This window comes from Leuresthes tenuis, unplaced genomic scaffold (genome assembly GCF_036924035.1).
Source record: "Leuresthes tenuis unplaced genomic scaffold, fLeuTen1.0.hap1 SCAF_10, whole genome shotgun sequence".
Classification (NCBI taxonomy): Eukaryota; Metazoa; Chordata; class Actinopteri; order Atheriniformes; family Atherinopsidae; genus Leuresthes; species Leuresthes tenuis.
This window is the reverse complement of record NW_027325364.1, coordinates 10719759-10744458: the sequence shown is the minus strand read 5'-3', so window position 1 is coordinate 10744458 and position 24700 is coordinate 10719759. Positions and strand designations below refer to the sequence as shown.

At 41.8% G+C, this 24700-nt stretch overlaps 2 protein-coding genes across 2 annotated transcripts in view; one reads left to right on the top strand and one right to left on the bottom strand.

The window, feature by feature from the left end:
* The window catches only part of LOC140316197 (trypsin-1-like), a 309543-nt gene that overhangs the window by 119174 nt on the left and 165669 nt on the right, over positions 1-24700 (bottom strand). The window lies entirely within an intron of this gene.
* The window catches only part of erfl1 (Ets2 repressor factor like 1), a 38199-nt gene continuing 34058 nt past the window's right edge, over positions 20560-24700 (top strand). Inside the window, exon 1 of the mRNA XM_072393257.1 lies at positions 20560-20734. The gene's annotated coding sequence lies outside the window, so the exon portion shown is untranslated. The remainder of the gene's footprint in view (positions 20735-24700) is intronic.

Here is a 24700-nt window from a genome sequence, read left to right as displayed (position 1 = left end):
CATCTGCTGTGCAATGCCATGCCATTAACAAACGTATGCGCACCACACATACATACATATCTGTAACCACTTGTCGCACTGAATGTGTGCTTACAGTGTGAATCCAGATCTCTTTTACCAATCCAGATGTTTCTCATTCTAGTAAGTGTGATAAGCTGGCGATATTCTGTTTCATACTTAATCAAGAAATATAATACCTTGTTCCATGTTGCAATACTTCACAACTTGCTTTTCAATCGGAGATGCATCTGACTTAAAATAAAAAATTGTTTTTAAAGATAAACCAGCCAGTGAACAGCATTCCTATGCAGTTTTTGACTCTACTATGCAGTATGGATGTATTTTCCAGGTCTGTATAAGTATGGGGAAAATAGACAGTATGGGAAAACATTTTAGTTTCCAGATGAGAGTTTCTGCTTTGTTTTCTAAAAGATAAAAAAAAACTATATAAATAACCAACCAGATTCCTTCTGACCGAGAATATATACAAAAGAATTATGCCAACTTTTTTTTTTTTTTTTAACAATTTCAAGCTTTAAGTTTGGAATTGTAGCTGTCACCATTTTGTTTGTTTTTTTCTAATTACAAGTTTTGAGTTAATAAGAACCCTCAGTAACTATGTACACCCGCACAGCTGTATGACTGCTGTAGATGTTTGTGGCCCAAATGTTAGAACAGGTTATACAACGGGTTACCCACAAATTTTAAGGTTTTTACATTGTCCACAGCACCTGTGCATGTGGATGGGTCTTTGGACAGACCATTCACTATGAATTTGCAGCTTCTCAGCCCCAAAGCATATAGAACTGTTTTAATCTGTTTTACCTGAAATAAGACCAAATACAGAATCAGTATGTGTTGCTTTGAAGATGAAGGGAAACTGTTGTTGAAACCATAAACTTGTTTATGAGCTAGGAGAATGAGTAAGAAATATAATCAGGCTCACTCACACTGGCTTTAATGTACTTTCACGTTTGCCTGATTTATTTTTTTTGACCAGGAGGAAACATCCATCTTTATTCTTCTGTCTTTTTTCTTATGTTGTTTGGAGCAGGGAGCTGGCAAAAACTTACCACAGTGTGGGAAAAGGAGAATTAAAATGAACTTGATGTTGTAGAAAGATTTATGGTTGCATGATTTTTGTATCTAGATTGACGATCTACTGGCAAATATTTAGTTAGATAATATTTGGTCAGAATATAACACGCTAACAATTGTGTTTTAAACTAGTTCATTAAGCATCTACATATTCGTACTTGGATGTAAAAAAATAAATAAATTTAGATCTGGAAATCTGGAAACTTCTGGAATTTTAAAATGGAAAATAAGAACGCTGTTTTCTATTCTATGTTTTTAATAGTTTTTAGACCATTCGCTTTGGGCTTTAAAGTCAGCACTTGTTGTTTGATACATTTGTGGACGTTTAACGATATATTATGGTCTGTTATTTGGAATGTTAGTACTAGAAGAAGAATGTAGAATATTGGAAGGTTTATTCTCTGGGGACATACTGCAGAGTCTCACAAAAAGTGTAAAACAATGGATGGCACACTGTGTTAGGTTAAAAATGGATACAAATTCAACATACTCTGAATCTGTCCCCGTTTTTGCTGTTGCAGTTATAGAGCAAAAGGGTGTAGTGAGTGCCTGACAGTGCACTGATCAAACTGCCTTTCAACCTGTGGTGCATCTTTATTTCACGTCTGTTGGTCTGGTAAGGTAGCCGACACATCTGGCCTCATATACCACAGCCCTCACCTCTCCAGCCTTGGCCAACAAATACACAACAGCATACACTGTGATAAGTGGTGTGTGTTTACAGCTTGTTCATTTCCACTCTGCAGCTCTCAGCTGAGGAAAAGAACAGGGGAAAGTGGGGGGAAAAAGAGACAGAAGGGTGGGAACGATGGGGAGAGAAAAGGGGCTATCGGAAAGGAGAGAGAGGGCTTGTGGGGGGGGGGGGGGGGGGGGGTCTTTTTGTGCTGGCGAGAAATAGCCCTCTGGGTTGTAATTGGAGGTGGAGAGAGAGGGACAGAGGAAGAGAAAGAGGGAGAGGAGGGAGGAAGAGACAGGAGAAATTGCTTGGCTGTGGCTGTGTGGGATGATAGTGTTTTTGACAGGTAAATAAGGCTGTGATTGTCGACAGTTACACTGCACCTCGCTGACCCTCACACAAACCGGCCTCCTCCATCTATATTTCACTCTGACACACATGCTGACTCTTTGCCTCACTCGTGTCTCTGCTTACTCACACACACACATTTATGCATGCACAAGTGCACGCAGATGATGATTTTAACTTAAAGTTTGTTTGTACGATCTTTTATTCATAATGCATGTTTAACTTCATTTTACTTTACAGACTGAACACACGTCACATGAGCATCTCACTTATCATTTCAACAGGCTAGTGACCACAGGGTCTATTACTTGAATGAAAAAAAAGCTCTTGTTGAGCACATGAAAATGATTTGAAATGTGCAAAAAAACAACTTATTTTCAGTCTTTCACATGTGTCGTATCTAAACTGAAACATGGACAAAATAACAGGAAACAGCATCAGAAATGACTGCTGTTATTTCAGCACCTTTGACACAAAATAGAGAAAGATAAACTTCCAATGTATGTTACTGGTTTTATTGTAAGGTGGTTAGACTGGATTTACTAGGATTGTAAAAGTCTGCAGATAGATAGATAGATAGATAGATAGATAGATAGATAGATAGATAGATAGATAGATAGATAGATAGATAGATAGATAGATAGATAGATAGATAGATAGATAGATAGATAGATAGATAGATAGGTAGATGCATTGTCTCTACAACACCGGTAGTAGTATCTCTTCTTCCTACCCCCTTTTCCCCTTCCTTCTATCTTCCCATTCTCTTTTATCAAGTCAACAGCCGCCTCCCCCTCCCCTCCTGCCTGCCCTTGCCTCCCTCCTCTCCTCTCCCCTCGCTCACTCCCTCTCTCACTTCAATCTCAAGTGTTTTCAATTTTATTCTAGAGTGGAATTAACTACCCCCGATGTCAAATTGCCGACGAAATCGATAATAATATCTTTACAAAAGAGGATATTCCAGTCTCTCGCGTCGGCTTTTGAAAAATGGAAAATTTAGCCGAGATTGATTCATTAGTTGACACGTTATAGGACGGTATAAGTATTGATCGCGGCCTGTCATGTCCCATCTCGGCTAATCGAAGCTGAGGCGCTCTGTCGATGGGCGCATTTTTCATAATTCCGTCGCCGGGGAGAGAGACCAGCCGGCAGAGGCGACTGCAAGACACAGAGAGAAAAAGAGGAGAGTGGGCTATAGGGGGGCAGAGGAAAGATAGACGGGGGGAGAGAGATGACTTGGGGGGGGGGGGGGGGGGGGGGGGTATAGGTAGGGGGCAAAGAGTGGAAGAGCGAGAAATAGAGTGAAAAGAGGCATGGGGTAAAAAAAAAATGAAAAAAAGAAACAGGGAGAGACCAGTTGTGTGTGCGCACGGTTGCACTTCAGTGTCCGTGCAGCATCTCCAGCCCAGAGGCCTCGAGGTGAGGCAGAGAGGGAACCACAGGGAGGAGGGGGTATGTTAATGGTGCAGGTATTGGGGCGTAGATAATTAATGCATTAACTAATTAAAGTCAAATGGGGGGAGATAACGAGGTGGAGGGAAGTATAAGGAAAGGGAAAAATACGGCGGGGTGGAGAATTAGGGCGACAACAGGGGAAGAATGGGTTTTAATAGCCAACGAGGAGATGCGGAGAGGTGTGAAAAAGGAGAGATGAGAAGGAGGATGAGGAAGGCTGAGAGGAGGTATTGGGTGGCGGGGTGGTAGAGCTAGAGGAGTGGAGGGTGTGTGCGTAGTCAAGGAGGAGGAGGGGGGGTCAGATAAATAGAAATTGAATGGTTTGGGTGCGAGCAGAGAGAAGTTCTGAGGCGGAAAAAAAATATAAAGAGGAGTGGGAGAAGACACAACGACAATGATGGAGAAACTTTTTATAGTTGTGCAGTTCGTTTGGAAAGTTGACGTGCTCAGGACTGATAAGTCCAACATAATGCCACTTCTCTGGCAGTCTTGTCACGAGCTGCATAAATCCAGAGACCTGTCAATCAACAAAAAAAAAAGAGGTTGTTTGAGAGGAATGGAGCCAACCTGTTTGTCTTTTGGTCTAAAATGTGAAACCCCTATTGCTCCCTGTTGGATATAGAGCACTAGATTATAGGTAATCATATTGCAGAAGAATCCATACAGGGTTTGAGATAAATGCTGAGAAGTTACAATCTCTCACCACCCAGAGAAATCACATTAGATGTCAAAAAACGCAATTTTACAATGACCTTAAAGGCTTGGCAATAGAACTACACGAATATGTATCCATGTACTATAAAATATTGCCACAAAGTAAGCCATGTTGTTCCATAAAAGGATGGACCATCTCAAGAAGTTTAGCAACTCATCCTTAAAAATCATCCATGTTCATGTGTTCAGTTTGGTTGGTATTCACTTGCCTGTGCAATGTTTTTATGTTGCTTTTGTTCCAAAAAATGATAGCATTTTATACTGAACATTGAGCCTTAGGGGTTTGGCTGCTAAAAGAAAACCAGAGTCCAGTGCAAGAAACAGTAACAAAGTCACATAAACTCATCCAGTCAACCACCAACAGCCAAGACAGTAACAGTCTTATGTAGATTTCATTGTATTGGTTGGTTGTGATCTGTCTGTAAAACTTTTTTACATACCTTTGCCAGATTGGTGCTCATTTTAACCAGATTATATTTCAATAACACAATTCTAAGTCGATAAGCATCTTCATCAGCATGTTGTCTTCAAATATGCTAAAAGTGACAACTCCAGTGTCAAGGTGAAGCTGAAGTTGAAGTTTCCCTCTATTTTGCTCTAACATCTTCGAGGCAAATGGAGTGAATCTCAATCCCATAATTGATTTTGATAAACTAACATGCATGGTGTGAGGAAGTCCTCTTGTATTGACAGAAAATGGGAGTGTGTCCGAGAGGCCACCCCAAATCAGCAATGATAAAAGTGGAGCTGAAATGGGCTGTGGGATGGAATCAAGAGAAATGAGATACACCAAATTAGAAGAGATTGGTCTGATGGACTTGGATTAGAAGGAAAAGAGGTATATAGGGAGGGGATGACGAGAAAAGGAGGAGAATCAGGGAGTGAGTGAGTGCATATGTGGAAGATGGGGAGAAATTGAGGGGAGTGGAGGGGGGGTCTCGGTACTTGGCAGTCTCTGGGTATCTCAGGTTCTCTCCGGCCGGGAAAGCGGTCGATATTTAATTGTTATTGCTAGCATGGAACGCACGGAAGCGGGGCCTGTACGAAAATTTCTCATTTATTTGGTATTCTTGTTTTCTCTCCTTTTCCTCCCTTCACCTACAGCCCCTCTTTGCGGGGAGGGATGGAGGAAAGTAAAGGGAGGTGTGGAGATCTTGTGTGCGCACTGGGGACAAATGGAGAAAGGGGATGGGATCCTTGGGTGAGTCTAAAGGGGGGGGGGGGGGGGGGCACTGTATCCTCCTCTTCCAAGTTTAGTTTCTACCCCCCGACACATCATATCCACCCACTATCACCTCCGCGCTGCCCCCACCCTACTCCCACTGCACTCCATCTACCCCCACCTGTCCAAAATGAAAAATCCGTCATTTTCATCAAACGTCCAACCAAATATTATCTACACTCCATTCCCGAAGATCGAATCTTATTTAGGGGCGACGGGATTCGCCATCTGTTTTCAAATTTCATTCCTCCATGAACTTTATTTTCCTTCGACTTCGGACAAAATTATAAACCGATCGATCCGCTCTCTGGCCACCGCCCGTCTACATATATTTTCCTTGTGTGGTCTCTTCATTGTGCAGGTCAATTCCCCGCCTCACATCCACATGAACAAGTGGATAACACAGTCTGAAGCTGATAGAAACTTAAATGCAGTCGGGCTGATGTGAGGTGGAGGTTCAGCCACAGCACATTCTCTCTTGCCTCCCCCTCTCGCTGCTTTCTTATCCTCTCATCCCTCCCCGTGCGCCCGGATCGCTCCCCTTCGCGCTCTCTCCCCTCGCACCTCTGACCGCTTCTCCTTGCTTTCTTTTTCATGCATTGACCGCATTGCTCGCGTAAACTATATCAAAGCAGTTTTGGACAGTGCCGGGTTGCAGCGGAGCCCTTTTTTTTCTTGTCAACTTTTTGCTGCTCCGAGGATAACTTTTCTTCTCTCGCTGTAGTCCTGCGCGCTTTCTCGTCTCACTCAATTTATTGTGGGTTTTTTTCCAGTCGCCCCGCGGTCGCTATTCACTCACACTGCCAGTCACATATCATGTCAATCTAACTGTTCCCCAATGCAGTTTAATGCAAGATGAAAGGATGCGCTGTCCGATCTCTTAAATTCAACGATTACCATCAGTCTTCTGCGCACGTCGACAGGATTCCCAACAACCCGAGCAGGAGCTGCTGGACAAGTCAATGAAGGTGCATCGGTGAAGGTAAGCGTCTTACTTTCTTATTCTGTTACAGACAGATGACATTAATTATTGAGAAAGCCGCCAGAAATTAGTCTCATGAGAAACACGATGCACTTTGGTGAGACGGAAACATGCGCACCTCCCTCAGAAATTGATTGATGGAGACTGTACGCTTGTGCCCCAGAGTTGTCGAATAGCTCTCAATACCCAACATGATTTCCTCTAAGTAGACCCGCAACAATATCTGAACAATATTTGCTTTTTTGTGGACACGTTTTACATTTGTCTCTTATATCCAACTGCTTCAGGGACGTTTAGTAGAGGGGTTGATGATAGATTTAAGATGGAATGCAGAAGAGCTGCCGGGCAAGTGGAAGACAAACTTGGGAATTGAGGATGTTCAGAACGTTGTCCAATGCGAAATCTACAAGTGTGGGCACCCTTGGAAACGTACACACATGCACAACAAATTGGCTAGTTGTAAAGTTTAATCACCTTTAAACATAAAAGTGTCCAGAACCAGACAGATATAGTCTGATACAATATTTTTTAGGCTACAAGAAAAAACAGACCCAACTGAAAACTTTGTCCTAAAAGCTGGTATTAAACCACAAGAATATTGCAGCATGCCTATGTTACTCATTCTTTTAGACTGTGGATGACTACTACATCACATTGACTGTTTAGATATCCCTGACCTTGCATCAAACATCTTCAATTCTAACATGCGAATGCTGATAAAAGAGAATTTCATTCAATTCAAGGTCTCAACATCATTGTTGTGGCCTGGGGTGGTCTACTCAGTCTTTATGATTATGAAGAACTACTTCCCAAATACTGAGAGCAGAGAAGTGAGACTCTTATCTTTGATGTCCCACTGATGTACACTCCAGAGCTGTTGCTTTGAGGATTGTGGACTGATTTTGAGAACTTACCCAGTGCTTGTTCTTTTATAATGTTTCCAGCCTTTATGAAGTGTTAATTTCAGTTACAAAACAAGTGAATGTGCAGAAGAGGCCACGGTCGCATCAGCTCCATCACTGCTTATGCACACCATCTTGAAGCAGGTTGTTGTTTTTAGATGACAAAGCTTGCTATTGGCAGTTTTACAATAATAACGTTTACACCAGATTGTGATTCTGAGTTCAAATCTATGTTTGTACATTTCATGAAGGAAAACAAGATTCTTAGATTTGTCGCTACTGATCAAATGTTCTATTAATGCTCACTATGAATATAATCTAACCTCTGTTTTGCTTATCAAACTCTTTCTTGCACATGGGTCCTCCTCTGATGTTCAAGGTGTCCAGAAAACCCCTCTAGATAGTGTCAGCATGACCTCTTTATTGATTTCAAGTTCATGTCACACAAGGTCAAAAATATCCCATAGATGCCTCAAAATCCAATGTGCTTTGTGAAGTGATGAGAGCACAACACAGCTACTGTTGTTAAATGATATTTGGTAAATACTTGGTAAATAAATTGCAGCAAATTATTTGAAAAGTACTAACCGTGCTGAATCTAAATTGGGCACCATACCTCCCAATTCTCATATATATATATTTATATATATATATATATATATATATATATATTTATTTCACATAGCCTCCAGTCAAACCTAAGCGTGTAGACAGATGCAGTTTCTCTTTTGGTGTATTTTTATCCATTTCCACTTGCGTTACTTTGGCCAAGACTTTGCATTATAAAAACTGAGGTGAATTGTCAAATGCATTCACATCTGTGTCAATGGACATGCAGGGATGCTATTGATCAGCTGCTTCACGACAAAGCCACTGATTAGTGTCCCGATAAAGCATTTCCTTACGTTATACCTTATCATTTTAATGCCTTTTAATTTTGCTTCTGCACAGCGATTGTATTCTTAAAAAAATTCAAGTCAAATAACACTTTATTGTCATTCAAACCATAAAAGGGGTGCACAGCGGAACAAAACTGTGTTTCTCCTATCTCATTGTGCAGTAATAGACATAATATCTACTTGAAAAGACATAATTAGACTTAGATAGATGAATAAGGACTAGAATTTGAACTAAGATTAAAACTTGTGCAGGACAGTGCACCACAGAAATAGAATTAAAGGCATAGTACCTGTAATTAATCAGGTAAATAAAAACTGAAATTATGAAGGGGGAAATAGATAAATAAATAGCTGCATGTTGTGTAACTGCACAGAGTAACAGCAGATTGTTTATGTATGTGTGTTTGTATGAACTTAGTTTGAGTGTGTGTGTGTGTGTGTGTGTGTGTGTGTGTGTGTGACCGTTTTGACAATATTGGTAGTGTTTGCATAAATGTATACATCCAAGTTGACTAGATTGTGTCAAGACAAAATGCTCTCATTCTCAGGATGTGAAATACTACAGTTTTGTCAAAGCCACTGATATATAATGATATATAATCACGTATATATATATTATATATATTAGTAAACATACTTGTTCTTTTTCAGATAACTGACTTCAGCATTAAAATTCAGTATTCTGCACAACACTACACAAACATTAATATGTCCCAACATCATGGGAAATATCTCACTTTTGTCCAACGATACATAGACAAGAGCAGGGTGACTCTGCCAAAAACTTGCATCTGAATTCCTCAGCAGAACTGGCCTGATGATGTTAAGTTCCCCTCAGGGTTGATATATACTTTACCGCCAGCCCGGTACCCCTGCAGTTTTCACATCTTTCAGAAAGAATTTTTCCTATTGACGCTGTTAATGTGTTCGTCGATATGGTTGCTTTGTGCTTATTCTAAACAACATTACATCCGCAGCCACCGTATGAATCAAGTCTCTGAGCGGGTCCACTGCAAGGGAGTGTCCATGCATTGATTAGGTATTAGCTTCACCACCTCCAACGCCCAGTCACTTGTTTGCAAACGGTGGTCTATTTCCAAGGTATTCAAACGATCACTAAGCACGGGGGCCAATATTTATAGAGGATTTAACAGGTTCATTATAGTCAGTGGGGATGGTTCCACAGGGGGGATGAAGCACTCATAAAGGGCCTTGCAGAGTTAGTCCCCATGCACTGAGCATTTGACAGTACAGTCAATGGCTCCAATCATTCCTCATCCGCTTTATGACCACATCGACGTTTATAGCTGTTATGGGGTTAAAATAAAAGCATTAACGGATGCAAAGGGTAAGGTGGCTCATTTCATCAAGCGTCGATCTGTGTGAAGTCCATAATCCACTTGGTGACAGATAGTGCCACCCCAGGGTTTTGTGTACACACATTGTTGATTCAGAGGAGGCAATTGGTGAAATGCACTTTCACTGAAAAAAAGGCCAGAACGCCGACAATCACTTAGACTCAAGTTAAACAAACACACAAACAAACAGAGAAAATCATCATTTCAGCTGATTTCATGGTCAATAAATACCTTTTACGTGTTCTACATTTACAATAATACCCATTTTATGTGTACAGTAATAATGCTGGGTGCTCCAAGTCAAACTTTCTGCACAATGCAATTTTCTGTGCTATGACATGTGTTATGACCCACAAGAGTCAGCTCATGAGTTCCCGAGTGTCCACTTGTTGCTATTGCCTTTGTTTTCCAAATCTTAATTTTGTTTCTTGAACTCTACGAAGAGCCCTCTTCAACTCCGTAGAACGTCTCTTTGAATTGTGTCTAAAACCACCTATTTATATTCCCTTTTTTTTAACCATCTTCCCCATCTTCCACTACATCCAAAGCAGCTCTCCCTTTAGACTGCGTGAACTCTGTTTTGGAATCACTGACCCCCTCGGCTCTCTCCTTTCCCCTCCCCGTCTCCCACTTAACCCCATATTTCACAGCTGAACTACAGCTAATTTCCCCCCAGTCCTCCGAACAGAGCTCTCTATACTGCTTGAGCACGCTTAATTACCCACAATTAAAGCCAAACGCTAACGAGAAAATTGCTCTGTTATGAAATGACTTCAAAAGGACTACAATAAGTAGAGGGGATTGAAGGAAAGTTGGGTGGTAGCCTCGGGTGGCAGGGAAGAGCTTCGCTGCTGTGTTTTCCCTTCAAGCTGTCTCAGAGGAGAGTGGCAAGCAAAGATTCCACTGGCGACACCTAAAGCTGTAGACTACAGTTCACAGCAGCTAAACTCAAGTGTTTGTACTGAGAAAGCGCAAGTGTTCACTTGAGTATGGAGGAATAAATCTAGGGATGTGTTGTTGTGAAAGAGGAAAAGACTCTCACTTGGGTTTCTTTAACCACAGCAGCTCAAAAAGTACCAGTGAATCTTATTGATGTAAAGTGTAGAGGTGGAGGTAAAATGGCTCTTTGTTTTATTCTGTAAAATACCCCTGAGATGCAAAGGCCACTTTCGACATGATACAAGTAAAGATGTTTATGTTTTAATCATGAATCTGAAGGTACTTCAATTGGTGTAGAAGCTAAAGCAGACACCACGGTAGCAGAGAAATTCTCCAAAAAACATAAATCATGATCTGCTGGAAGCTTGCTGCTGTCGGGGACCAGGCCCGTGCTCCTTCCCGTCACTTGTTTCCAGTGTCAGGGGGAAGTGGCATTTTAAGCAATATGGGAGGAAGATGAAGTACAACGAGAATGCAGTGGTCTGTGCAAGTCACCCAGCTCGTCTCCCATCCCTCCTGCTGTTCAGTGGCAGCTTGCCAAGGCCTTCGACCATCTCTTTGCATTTATCATTTCATTCATTGACTAACTGCACTGCAACATGATTGACAAGAGGATGGAATTATTGACTGCATAAAAGAAGCAAACTGCTTAATTGAAGCCTTAATCGCATCTTGGGGTGCAAACTCGTGTTCTTTGAAGGTACCGGCTGCTGCTAGCTGGTTAGCATGCTAACTTCAGGAGATGTCTCAGCTTCATAAAGTAAAGGCATCTTTGATATAACTTTGTATCTGTTTTTCTTCACATTCTGATCTTTTTAAAATAATAATAAAACAAAAACATTTTAAACTATTTTTGAGTTAACAATCTTCCATTTTGTACTTTTAAATTGCATCTCATGTATCTCCCTTAGACAAATACCATATACATCCCATCGTGTTTGAAGATTGCACAGGAATAATGTTGGTCCTTGTAGCCTCTGTGACCGATGGATTTTCAATGGGCTGCCTGCACTCCATATGATGAGAAAACACGATTATTCACTAAACTGATTACATTTCATTCATTGTGGCAACCTGTAATCACTGTGCGCACCACGGTGCTCTGAAGTCCATCAAGAAAAACAAAAGTATAAAAAGAATTGCACCCCAGATGGATGTTTGCGATTTTTTTTTTCAGCCATGACAAATTTAATGCATTTATTTTTCAGATCTTGAAAAGGTCAGTTCATGGAAATGTTAAAAAAGTAACAAACATTAACTCAGGTGTTGCTTTTGTGTGACTACTGTTATGCCAATATCCGTAAATTCCTTTAATCAGATATAAGTCTCTAAAAGGACCTCGTCCTATACATAGTACAGTGGAGATAAGTGGAATTTCCATTTTGGCACTTACAGTGTTTGCTTATAACATTTTTACATTTAACTAAGGATAAAAATGCATTTCAGACACAAAGTACACATTACACCAAAGGTAAAGCAAATCAACAAGTGGTAATTTTGCACCAATATTTTAACCAAATTGAAGGGAATTCCAGTTCACAAATTTTATGGGGATCCATACAGGATCACTAACTATTTACTCAAACTGACACATATAAACTCGATGTTTAAAGGAAAAAAGTCTGTTAATTGCACTTTCAAGATTTCTCAACAAATCTGTCCAAGAAGTGTTAAAAGTATTTCAGTCTAAACTGAAATAATATACTGGTTTAACATTTTCGTTCATAGAGCAGCACTGGCGGCACGGTTAAAAACCTAAAAGAGTTCTTCCAGTTTGAGGTGCTTTGGATAATCCACAGAAAATGAATATTGGAATAAAATCTGTCCATATGTTCAGTTAAATCTAATCTATTTTGAATAACCAAAACTTAATTTTGGAAAGAGACATTTTTATTGTTACTTAATTACAAATCTGCAAACACACAGTTAAGACACTGTTCAGTCTGTGACTGCATAAACCAAAACTAACTTCATACAAGTGTATGTGAGAAAACATATAAAGGGTACTTGGAGCAAGTCTGAGGTATAAAAAGTAATGTAAGTTGCACTGAAGATGAAGGTCTCTACATTGTCTTCTACAAGCTACTGCATCCCAAATATTTGTAATGTGTGTGTTGGTTTTTAGGTTTCCACGCATCTTAATCTGAGAGGCTTTATTCACAAAAATGGCGTATTGGTGCAATCAAAAGAGACAAAAGGCGATTCTCAACACGTTGTTGTCATTTAACAGCATAATACACTGTCTGGGCAAGAAAAAAAAAGGTTGGACACCTTTTAGCTGTGGTTACGACATGATTTCGCTGTTGAATTGTTTAGATAAACTTATGCAACGTGACAGCATTCCCGATCCAGTATTGCATTGATTTTTCACAAGGATCTTGCATTGATGATGAGAAAATGTAACATAAATAAAGGCTTCTCCAGCATATCCCAAAGATTCCCAGTTGGGTGAAAACAGTGTATCCTGCTCACACTATTTGACAATGTAAGACCAATAACTCCTGGCATTATGGTCTTGGAAAATACCCCTACAGTTGGGGGAAAAAAAAAACAAGAAAAACATATAGTGGTGAAGAAAACCTAGTAATTTAATGTACTCAAGTGGTCAGCTAAGACAATTTTTTTGGGCACAACGTTGCTGAACCCAGACCTGACCAACTGAAAGAAAACCCAAGATTATTTACTTGGTTAAATCCAAGGTTTTTTATATTTTTTAGCCTGGCCTTGTGTCATGAAACCCTATTGGAACCACCTTTATAGCAACTGATTTGAACTGAAACACGCAGATATTAGAGTGCATCAGCCACCATACACCTGACCACCGACCCCAGTCCTGTTACTGACGAATGAGCCAAGCTTTCCACACCATCAACAATCCCAGCACAATCCAATCTACACCTGGCAAAATGAAACAAATAAACACTAATTCGGATTATTTACGTCCAGTTTACACCTCTTGACGCAAGGTATGGGAAGGAGAAAAAAAAGAGCTATATGGTCTTTGGGTAATTGGAACAGTGGTAGTAATAAGTGCAGCGGCTACAGTGATAACAATTAGATTTGATTTCATTTGAGAATGCCTCCACAGCTGCTCCCCACTCACCCCCTTAACCCCCTTCTTTCCTCCTTTCCCTTTCCCTTCCCCCTCCTCTCTCTCCCCTCGCTCCTCTCCCCCTAGATTAAAGTGGGTGTGTTAATTCCGTGGTGTAGCGATCGAACAGCTCTGGCAACAATGGGAAATGGGCTATTGATCAGAACAGCTCAGATTAAGACTAGGCAGTGGAGCTCTTTCTTGCTCTCTTTCCCTTCCTTTTCTCTCCATTTCCCACCTTCTACTGTCTGTCTTCCTGTCTGTCCTGCTTGTGTCAGCCCCCCCACCCCACCACCACCACCACCACAATCTCCCCAACACACACACAGACACTCACACTCCTCTTTCTTATCCTCTACCCTCAAAGAAGAAGAGAGTATTTAAGAGTATATGAGAAATTCCTTGTCCTGCCTCCGTCTGTTTCTCATTTCAGTAGCAACTCGATCTCCTTGAATCTTCTCAAAGATTTTGTTGTATTTGCTCTAAAGAATGCAGTGAAACAAGTATGTTGTAGACTCGAGCTGAAATAATAAATAATTTGATCCTTTTAATGGTTCTCTCTGCTGCAATGTGACATCCATCACGTTAGATTTTATATCAGTCAGTCATACCAAGGCCCTGCGTTGTGCCGCAATTAAAATCCGTCCCATCAAAACACCTCACATCCCAAAATTAGCTGTCATGGTCGTGCCGCAGGACGGAACACATTGAGTTTGCATTGAATAGACATAAAACATACCAAATGTGAAGAGACAGTAAATCCATACAGTGAAAAGTGAGCTAAGAATCCCCTGCTCTACTTATATTAATTAACTCAGTCAATGGGGATGTGATAGGTCAGTTTTTCATCCTCTTCCAGCGCCTGCCCACTCTGTCACATATACCTCCCAGGTGTCAGAGGCTCAGACGCTCCAGCTGCTGAGCAAAGATCAGCAGGGGAAAAAAAGCTGGTCCTAGATCAGTTGGTTAGAGGTTACTGGCATGTTTCAGTGTGTCTGTATGTGCTTTTGCCCTTTTAGATTTTAAAGGTGACATGTACGAATGCAACAAACACCGCAGAAATGTACAAATACTGACATGCACCAGCAGCACACACACACCAGTAGTCGCGTCAATATTGCCACGACCCTCAGGGGATTCAGAGTATTGGCAAAGCTTTCATCTGCTGAGTGTGTGAGTGTCTGATATTACCCGCTCACAACACACACACACGCTAACACTCAAGGCTGACATACATAAAGAAAAGGGGAAAAAACAGCTTTGCACATAAGCAAATACACTCTAGGTGCAGCTTTGCACCTAAAGCCAAAAATCGGGGCAAGGATTTAAGACAGATGGATTCAACAACTCAGGCACAAGCAGTGACGGAAGGCTGGGATGAAGAGCTGACACTAGAGGGCGATAAAGAGGTGCGTGGGGTTGCTATGTGAATATGCCGTGATTTCTAAATGGCAGTGGCTGTGACCGTGGCCGTGAAATAGTAGTCTTAGTGGTAATGCTCCATTTACTCCCGGCTTCTGCCCTCAAGCTGTTTTGGGTCATATTGTTTGTGTATGACTAACACAAGCCATCAACAAAAGGCTAATGCTGAATCTTTTCCTTGTCTGCGTGATCAAAGTTTATGTCTGTAGTGGAAACATCATCACTGTTCTCAGAGCACAAAATGATGCCCTCAGATGTAACAGTTTGTCCATCCAGCAGACGGTGACATTCACGACAGCGGATACTCAGGGATTTAGTATTTATGCTAAAATATCACCAACCAACCAACCAGCCTGTCAAACTTGCACAATATTCCTGACCGACACTGAAAAATGAGAAGACAAAAAATCTTGAGATGCCTTTACCAAGTGGTCATTCTTTCTTTGACCCTTTAGCTGTGGTTGCATAAAATGTTGACAATACAAAACTGGGACCCTACTCCAGAGTCAGCTTCGACAAGGCGCCCAGCAGAGAGCACAGCATCCCGTTCCTCCCTCCAGCGTCAGCCTCCTTCTCGCAACCTTCGATCTCTGTTCTCCTCTCCACCTCTTTTCTCCTGATTCCCTTGTCATAGATTGTGGCTCTCTGCGCTCAAGTGAGTCTCATTGGTTTACTTAATTGATTATTAAGTTGCTGATTGGGAATCAATTAAATAATTAAAGTCTGTTAAAGGTGGAGTCGATTTACTGGCACGAGAGCTGGGGCTCTGCTCTGCTTTGCATGTTTTTTTCATGCAGACGGTTGATGGAAGTCTTGAGTTGTGTTGAAGACAGTTGTCATGGGGGATTTGCTGCATGGAATGTATTGACATTCCTTCTTGATGAGCCTCTAAAACCAGCAAAGTAGCTCCACAGTTAGGTTTCTTTTATATTCATCCTCAAATAAGATAATATTATAGAAACTCTCAGTGATTATAGCTGAGGGTTTTAATGTCATAGAAAAGACAGTCCTGCACAAGAATCCCTGTTTGGCACTTCAAACTTCTCGAAGTGCCCATTTGTATTGCTCGTTTGGTGAACTGGTGAGCGATTCAATGCGAGCAACTTTTGGCGTTAGGGCTGCATTTGCTTGGTGTGCTCTTCGGTGCATGGAGGGGAGACGCCATAGAGGCGCTCCTCTTGTGGAAGCAAGAGAGCCCTGGAAGAGAAAACGCACAGTCACAAACACAAAACTGTGCATCGCACGCTCACACACGCTCACAAACCTCATATATGAGACACAGGAGCGGAAACGGGTCGAATCCTACTTCAAATTCTCTTTCCTCTCGGCTTGTCGACCGGGGAGAACAAACCGACCCGAGGCAAAGCGAATGGGGATTTACTAATTAACTACTTACACACACGCGCGCGCGCACGCACACAATCACGGAGAAAGGGAGAGAAAGAGAGAAGGAGAGAGAGAGAGAGATGCGCACTTCCCCTCGCTCCTTCCTCCCTCCCTCCTCCCCCTCCCTCTGCTCTCCTCCCCGGGTTCAGGTTGGTAGTAGAGCTGCCTCTCCGGTCGCTGCCTCGGTGCGCCGTCGGACTGAATGCTTGTGGATTGACTGGCAGCACTTCGGCCGGTGAGAACACTACTTCCGAAAAAATAAGACTGGAGGTACGTTGTCTTATTTGCACATTTTATTTATTGTACGCGATTTTTTAAAACTTAATTCGGAACCGGCTGTTATTGCTTTTTCGCGTGGAAAAAAAGAAGAAGAGAAAGTTGTGACTGTTGTGCTTTCCTGAGTATACTCGTGAAATGTTATTGTAATGATTCTTTTCCTTATCAGACCTGTTGTGGTGCCTGAGTTGCGTTGAGTTTGAGGACTACTGTGTAATCTTGCAACAAAAAGTTGGAGCGTGCGTATTTGCGCATGCAGGCTCCTTTTTTTTGCCGCTTTTGTGTTTTGGGAAAAATTGTGAAAGTTGAAGTGCTACTCGCGTGTTTTGCACACGCACACAAACGCACACACACACGCACTGGGATGGTGCTTAATAGTCGGGCTTGTCGTGAGCAGGTGTGAAAGGCTCGGCTGTACGTTCAGCTGTCTACGTTGGCCCGGATTAGCCTTTAAATGTCTCTATTTGTTAAGGCGTCCAGCTCTCACCTCCACGCCGCCGTATCAATCAGTCAATTAAACAGCCATTCACGCGGCGAGCTGCGCGAGACCTTAGCCGGCGCTTATCTCACTCTCCCTCCCTCTGGTTCATGTATGTGTGTGTTTGTGTGAGTGGGCCTGTTTGATTTACCTTCGCAAATATGTCACACGCGTGTGTTTGTGTCAAACGTTAAATATGACTGTTTTCTTTTTTGTGCCACCCTTCTCTGGCACGTTTTTGCACGCACATACCTTGTCTTTAAATTAGTTTGATAGATAGTTAATACATGGATCATTTTTGTTTATTTCTCGACCTTAAACTGGAGTCCGTTTCAAGTTCAAACGGCCACCTTCGACGTGCTGAGTTTGAAAGAATGTCTGAGCCGTAAACGTGAACATTTTTCAACGTTTTTCCAAGTTTTGCACCCCCAGCTCTATAAAACGCTGTTCCCTTGTCCTTTCTAAAATAAAAAAATAAAAAAAAAACAGCAAAATAAAATAAATAAATCAACTAAGCAGCCAGAAATGTTGGGCTCTCTTTGACCATCAGTCATGTGTTCACCAAAGGAAAATGCTGAAGTTTACTCCAGCAGGAGTGAAGCCGCTTATTTGTGTGTTTCCAGACTCGCCTGGGAGTTTGTTTCAGAAGTGGGCGCATCAATACAGTGCGGAGTCAAGCCTGAAAAAAATATATATATTTGGAATAATCTTTATTTGATATTGCTAGTTTCTCCCTGATATGTTTTTCTCTCTCCTTTTTTAGGTGTTTGCTCCCTTACAACTTTGATGCATATTTATGCGCGCCGTGGGTGTACTTCATCAATTATTTGTGCCAGTATATTTCCAGATAAACAGTGTTTGTAAATCAATACATGCATGTAACTATTGCAGATTAAGAGATCGATCAATGGATCCACCCTAACCCCAACCGGTGTTTTTTTTTTTTTTTATACTTTATTAATTTATTTATTTATTTTGTTTCGTTTTTGTTTTTGGCGTCAGTTATTCTCAGACAACTTTACGCAACATCATCAGCCTGCCTCCAAAAAGTTTCGAAGCGAGTGCTCGCGCGTGGGAGTTTGTGCGTGACAGAGAAATTAGGTTTACAGTTTTTTTTTTTTTTTTTTTACTGCTGTTTATGTCTTGAAATTACATTTGGGACGAAATTGATTGACGTAACTATTTATTATTATAATCATCATTATTATTGTTGACATTAAAAGGGATTATAATTACTCTGAGCTGGGTGAAGTAAATACATTTGATTGACATTATTTAAAGTAATTTTGTCTGTGTATATATATTTCTTAGATCCACATACACTCTCTGCTTCTCCTCGTGGCCTCAGACAGTGTTTCCTGTCTGTGTTTTGAGTGCGTGAAGTCTCTCAGGCCAACGTGTTGAGCCTCCTCTCTCCGGTGTCGTCCATGAACTCGGTCCCTTTTAATTTGATTAGGTTTGACTGGGTTTCGTGCCGCCTCGCGCCGGCCGCCTCATCCGTGCTGTCGACAGCAGGTGGAAATATTTCCGACATCAGGTGGCATTTGGGAAAATTTCTCCCCACATCACTCACGGTCCTCTGCCTGATCCCTCCTGCCTGCACGGTTGGATTTCAACTCGACTTTAATGTCATTTCAGCATTTCAAGGCTGCTGTTTGTTTTAGGAATAAACATAAATATCTCGAACTTGTTTTACAGATGGGGAATAAAAGTAATAATTAGAATAATAACAATAATGATAATAATAATTATAATCATGATAATAATAATTGCAGTTAACCAAATATCTAATCATTCATTTGAACGAAAATTATTATCATTGTAATTATTATTTATCATCATTGTTATTATTATTGTTGAATCGAATGAACAAGACTTTTCACCGTGGCTTGGTTTAAAATGTATCCTCAGCTTTTCCCACTTTCCGATTATGCTGCTGCATTGTCATCCCTTTACAATTCAGTTTGCTCAGATTTCTCTAATCGAGTTGGTCTTCGGGCCTAGAACCAAACTTTTCTATCAGTTAACGTTTTTTTTAAATATACTTATTATTTCCACCTGCTTTCCACTCGTCGTTTTTGTTATTCTGCAGTTCTGAGTTCTTTTCGTGTTGATGTTAGTAAGATGATCTACTATTAAATTTAGAAAAACATTTGAGAGATTACTTGTTCGCCTTCATGTTTGCTTTAAATGACAGTTTAACTGTAAGAATCCCTTTCACCCAACACCCAAAAGCTCGCAAGCAGAGCGCGTGATGAAAGTGGAAGGGAAAATTGTTTATTGTAGTAACAAATGTAATTAAGGCAAAGTAGTGATATACCAATAACCAAGTTAAGTCAAGTATGTAAAGCAAGTTGTTGAAATTTAGAGTGAAATGTGGTCGAGTTTTTTTTTTGAAGATTTAAGATTTTTAGATGCAACTCCAGCTCCACGTTTTCAATTTTCTTCTGATCATCATTTTATCTCCTCTGTGTTTTGGTAATAGACCGTTGGCATTCTTTTATTTATCAAGACTGTGGACCTGTGGGGGGGGTTCACTTTTCTTCATCTCCATCTCATCCGGAAAGTAAACACCTGGCAGGTGCGAGAGGCAGGCTTTATTTTAAGGCAATTTTGATGATTTTTTCCCCTCTTAAAAATGTTCTCATCCTTAATGTGTTGTCATCTGGAAAGCAATTTCTTATGATCAAAGTGCGGCTAGTTAGTGCGGTCAATATCCTTTCCAGCAAGCTTTTCATATATCGATAAAAAGGCAGCAAAGCCTCCCGCCGTGCAGCGTTCTGGTCCTCTGTATCCGCTCTGTGTGCCGATAACCCCGAGGATACCACGTGTGTAAGAAGGGAGAAGTTCGCAAATACATTTCAAATTGCTGTAGTTGAGATACTGGAAATAATGAGTAACCGTTTAAGGATTTTACAGGAATTGCACAGACCTTGATTCGGGCAAACGGAGTGATACTGTACTGCGATAAGGTCATTCACAAACGAGTGCCAAAGACTTACCGAGTCATTACAACCTTTGACCGTTATAGTAAGCTCAAACCGGCGTCTTTTTCCTCCCGCTCATCTCTGTTACTGTATGACAGTAAAGAGTCAATAAGGTGATTGATCTGTGGTCTGCGAGGCAGCGGTGGTCCTGTGGGAAAACATCAGAACACTCGCTCCAGGATCGGCTCCACTCAGCTGGGCCAAAACGCCACCTCTCCTACTTCCTTTTATTGAGACTATTTTCATATAAAAATGTATTTAAAAACGAATCATTTGGGGACTAGTGCACCAAGGAGCCATAATCGCAATTAATTACAGTATTTTTTTTTCATTTTAGTGACTCCTCCGTGCAGTGCGACAGCGGCACTTTCCCCACAGTCGCCTCCTCCTTCCCGGATCGGAACAAGCGCATCGGCGAAGAAACTCCTGTCCAGTCCGAGAGACAGTGATCAGGCTTCGGCCTCAGGCGCATCTCTGAGGCGGGGCGACGCGGAGGTCCAGGTGGGTGAACTCTCTCCTCATTCTCACGCTCTCAGACGCACAGTTGTCCATCTCTCTTCTTACTCATTCTCGTCTACAGTTCTGTTGTCATTTAAACCAGGACTATTTCAGTAAAAAAAAAAAAAAAAAAAAAAGAAGATTAGTGGATTTAAGGTCACTCGAGACGTTTTCCTGTGGGGAAAACCTGATTTATTATTTGGAAGAGATTTGCTGCTGAGGACCACAACTTGTGTAGTTGATAATCTCAAAATTGTACAGTTTAAATAGTCAATTCAAACATTTTTTTGCAACATTTAAGACCGTAATACTGTAAAGGTTTCACAGGGTAACAAACTTGAAATGATCAAGTGATATGTGTAACCTCGGCTACAACTGATTGCCTTCATAAGTTTGTTCCTTCTTTTTTTGGAAATTCCTTTTTTCCACATAGATATATCCGCAAATGATCAATGTGTCATGTGCGGCATTTCTGTTCTCCACCAAATATTTGAAAGCCTCCCTCCCGATGAATCCTCCCATCTCTTCCTGTCTAATATTAGCCCCTTGGCGCACCTTAAAATGTGTTTCATTATTCAAGACTCATTACGCTTTGCTATTAGATACACTTCTACCTGTTACATTTCAAACCTACAGAGCGGCTGAAGGACTCTTCTGTATCTTTTTCACTATCTTTAACTCTCTGTCTTTCTTTCCCCTGTCCTCTCTCTAACACCCCCACCTCCACCCCCGTGGTCTTCACACCCCTGTTGTCTCACGCTGCCACACCTGATAACTACAAACTTGTACACAATAATAAAGGCCAGATGTATCCATCTATCTCTCTATCTAGCCTGTCGGCAGTTAGTGGAGTGGCTGAGAGACTTGCAGGCGTGAAAGGTCAGTTAATCAATGGCTCACAATTTGACAAATCCCAGCGACTCTTATCATCCTCACGGGCGTTTAGGGCCAAAAGGAGGACCACCGAGATAAATGCTTAATCCTGGCTGCTCAGAGAGAAAGAGCAAGAAAGGACAAACACTGGAGTGCCGGTAAGCAGATGGGCATGCAGAGAGGTTGGAAGGAGGAGGAGTAGGGAAGGGGGACGTTTGGAGGAGTTTGTGAGTACAGAGCAATGAAAGAGAGAAGGAGACATGGAAGTGACTCTGAGCAGCTGCAAGGTGAGCAAGTTTTGAAATGACAGCTTCTGCTTTCGTCTTTCACGTTCAAAAGCGACTTTGTGGCTCTCAAATCATTGAATTTGCCTCAGGCCGGACAGGCCATGCACATGCCTTCTGGGCTGACATAGAAACCCTGGTTCTGTCTTAGTTATGGCTCTGCTGCTGTGTGTAAAGTTGAGAAAAACCTGAGGAAAACAAAGGTGTATGAGTGGTTGAATTCTCCTGTGGCATGTTAGCCCGCCTGAAGCAGTGTGCAACCAAGAGGAAAATGAGCTTTTGTCCACAAGGCTGGCTTCTTTCTTCCCTCTGTTTTTTGAGCTGCAGGGGTTTGGAAGGTGGCACATTTCTTTGCCCTTATACCCTTAACAAAGAACACCTCAGTGTGACAAGGAGTCAGATGCTTTTTGCTGAACTGTTTTCATATCCTCTTGTGGGTTTATTGGTGTTTAATTCCATTCAGATTAACACTCAAAATGCCAGAACTGTCACCAAAGCTGTTGTCTTGAATTTGTGTCTGTGCGTGCAGTTTCTCTTTGAATGCTTTTCCACATTGATGCCAGGAAGCTGAAGCTCCATCAGTGCTCGCACAGACAGACGCTCATGTCCTTTATTGCCATCTCAATACAAGTTCAATTTAATTCGACTGAGATAAGTTGAACTGGCATGACAGGAGATCCCTACTATTGCCAAAGCACTTAGCAGGCAATGACAGGACTACATTGACGTGTACTAACACAACTCTCCACAAGTGGCCAACCTTGTAGCAAGACTAAGGCACACGCAGACAAAGCAGCTAATGGGGCAAAAGGGTGACAGCCAAGTCAAGGAGGTTTTGGCAAATCTCAGGATGACAAAGTTAAAGGATGATAGAGGGATGTTGAAAGAATGTGGGAAAACAAAGGCGAGTGAAACAATGAAGGGACCAGGATGGCGACCAGAGCCGAAACATGACAGAGTGCGTCCAAAAGATGAAAGAATGATTGACTCAGAGTGATTGATGGAAAGAGGGGAGAGAGAAAGCGGGAAATGGAGCGGGATGGAAAAGGTGACAAAGAGGAAGCCTGGAGAGATGCCTGGAGAGATGGAGGGGGAAAGCACTAGAGAGAAAGAAAAAGAAAGGACAAGAGAAAAAAAGGGGCGGTGGGGGGGGGGTAAAATGTTTAAGAGTGATGTACGAGAAGAAGGGAAAAGAAGAGATTTACTAGAAGAGAGATTAAGTCAAGTTGTCCCCGGTCAGTCATTAATCCGATTTAAGCGCAATTAAGGTGAGACTGATTCCTTCCTAGAGAGAAAGAAATAGATGGAGAGAATGAAGAGAGGGAGGGGAGGAGGAAATAGGAGACAGGGAGGGAGACACGTCTAGAGTGACTGAAAGAGAAAAGTGGGAAAATGAAATAGGTCTGAACTCAGAACGCTGGAAATGAGATCAGTCTTCATATGTGCTATGTAGTCGTTCTTAATCAGACCATGTATTTTCCACGAGTTACTGATCACATGATGGTAATTCCTGACTGTCCTCTTATTGTTAAAAGAAATAATGACCAGGCCCTTAAATCTACACGTTAGAGCTACCTGTGGGATTTTTACTCTGAGAAAGTAGAAAGTTGTAAAGTTGAGTTTACAGTGAAATTACGCTTGCTGTTTCCCTCTCATCTAATGAGACAGGGAAGGGCAGAGAGGACTAAAAGAGATAGAGCAACAGAGTGAGAGGGACAGAGTGGGCCAATCTCCTCTGAATGAAAATGAAAAGCACAAAAGCAATGAAGACTTTTCCCCTTCCTCCTGCAACAAACCTCTCCAATCTCTGCCCGGTGTGCTCCGTTGTTCCAGATGTGTATCACAGGTCTCAGGGTCGACAAAGGGGTCCCTCCACTGCTGTAGCATTTTTATGTCTACTGGGAGATGGTGGTCCTGATAGCTCGGCCGTCTGACATGTACACAACAGTACATAAATCAAAGGCACACATACACACGCTCACTCCATTTATCTCGCACTCAAGCAGTGCGGTGATAGCAGCCAACTCTGCATAGAGTCAGCAAGAGGTAGAGGTTGTGCTCTCTCTGTTTAAGTGGGAAAGTAATGGGTAGCTGCAAAAGGTTTACTTCTGCTGCTGCCAGCTCTATTGTTCAGGCCTCTCCAGCGTTTGTGCTTCTTTTGTTTGACGGGGTTGAATAGTGTGTGGCACCCTCAATGACAAGTATAACTGCCATTCCACATAACTGCAGGACAAGAGCATGTTATTACAAGGCTTGTTATGGCAAAGAATAGAGCAAATTAAAAAGCTGAGGTCATAGATTTTGTGTGCGTCAGTTTAGGGTTCGAGATGGAAGTGTTGTCACATGGTTTTGATTGACTTACATCAAAGCTGAGAGCATGTTTTTGAAAACATTTCACCATTACTGGGTGAAATGCTTTTACATCTACATCTTTTTTATTGCATCATTTCTTTAACACTGCCCCCACTCCTTTAAAGATCCTTCTTTTTGTTGTTTTTTTGACACATCTATTGCAGTTTCTTTGAACCATTTCTGTGGCTCATCACAAGTCTCAGATTGAGAGGCCATTTTGCTGCTGTTGACAGGAGGGAGCAGCTATTGACAGGGTCCTGCCGGGGAGGCGTGTCTCAGACCCCACGTCCAAAGCGTTTGTGGCGTTTAATACACTGTAGCAGTGGTCCTCACAGCCCTCGCCCTGCATGCTACTGCCATAAGGATCAATATGCACTGGGTTAGAGAGAAATGGACCATCTGATGCACACTCAGAGAGGGGGATGAGGGAAAAGGAGTGAGTGCGACAAAACCAGCGGGG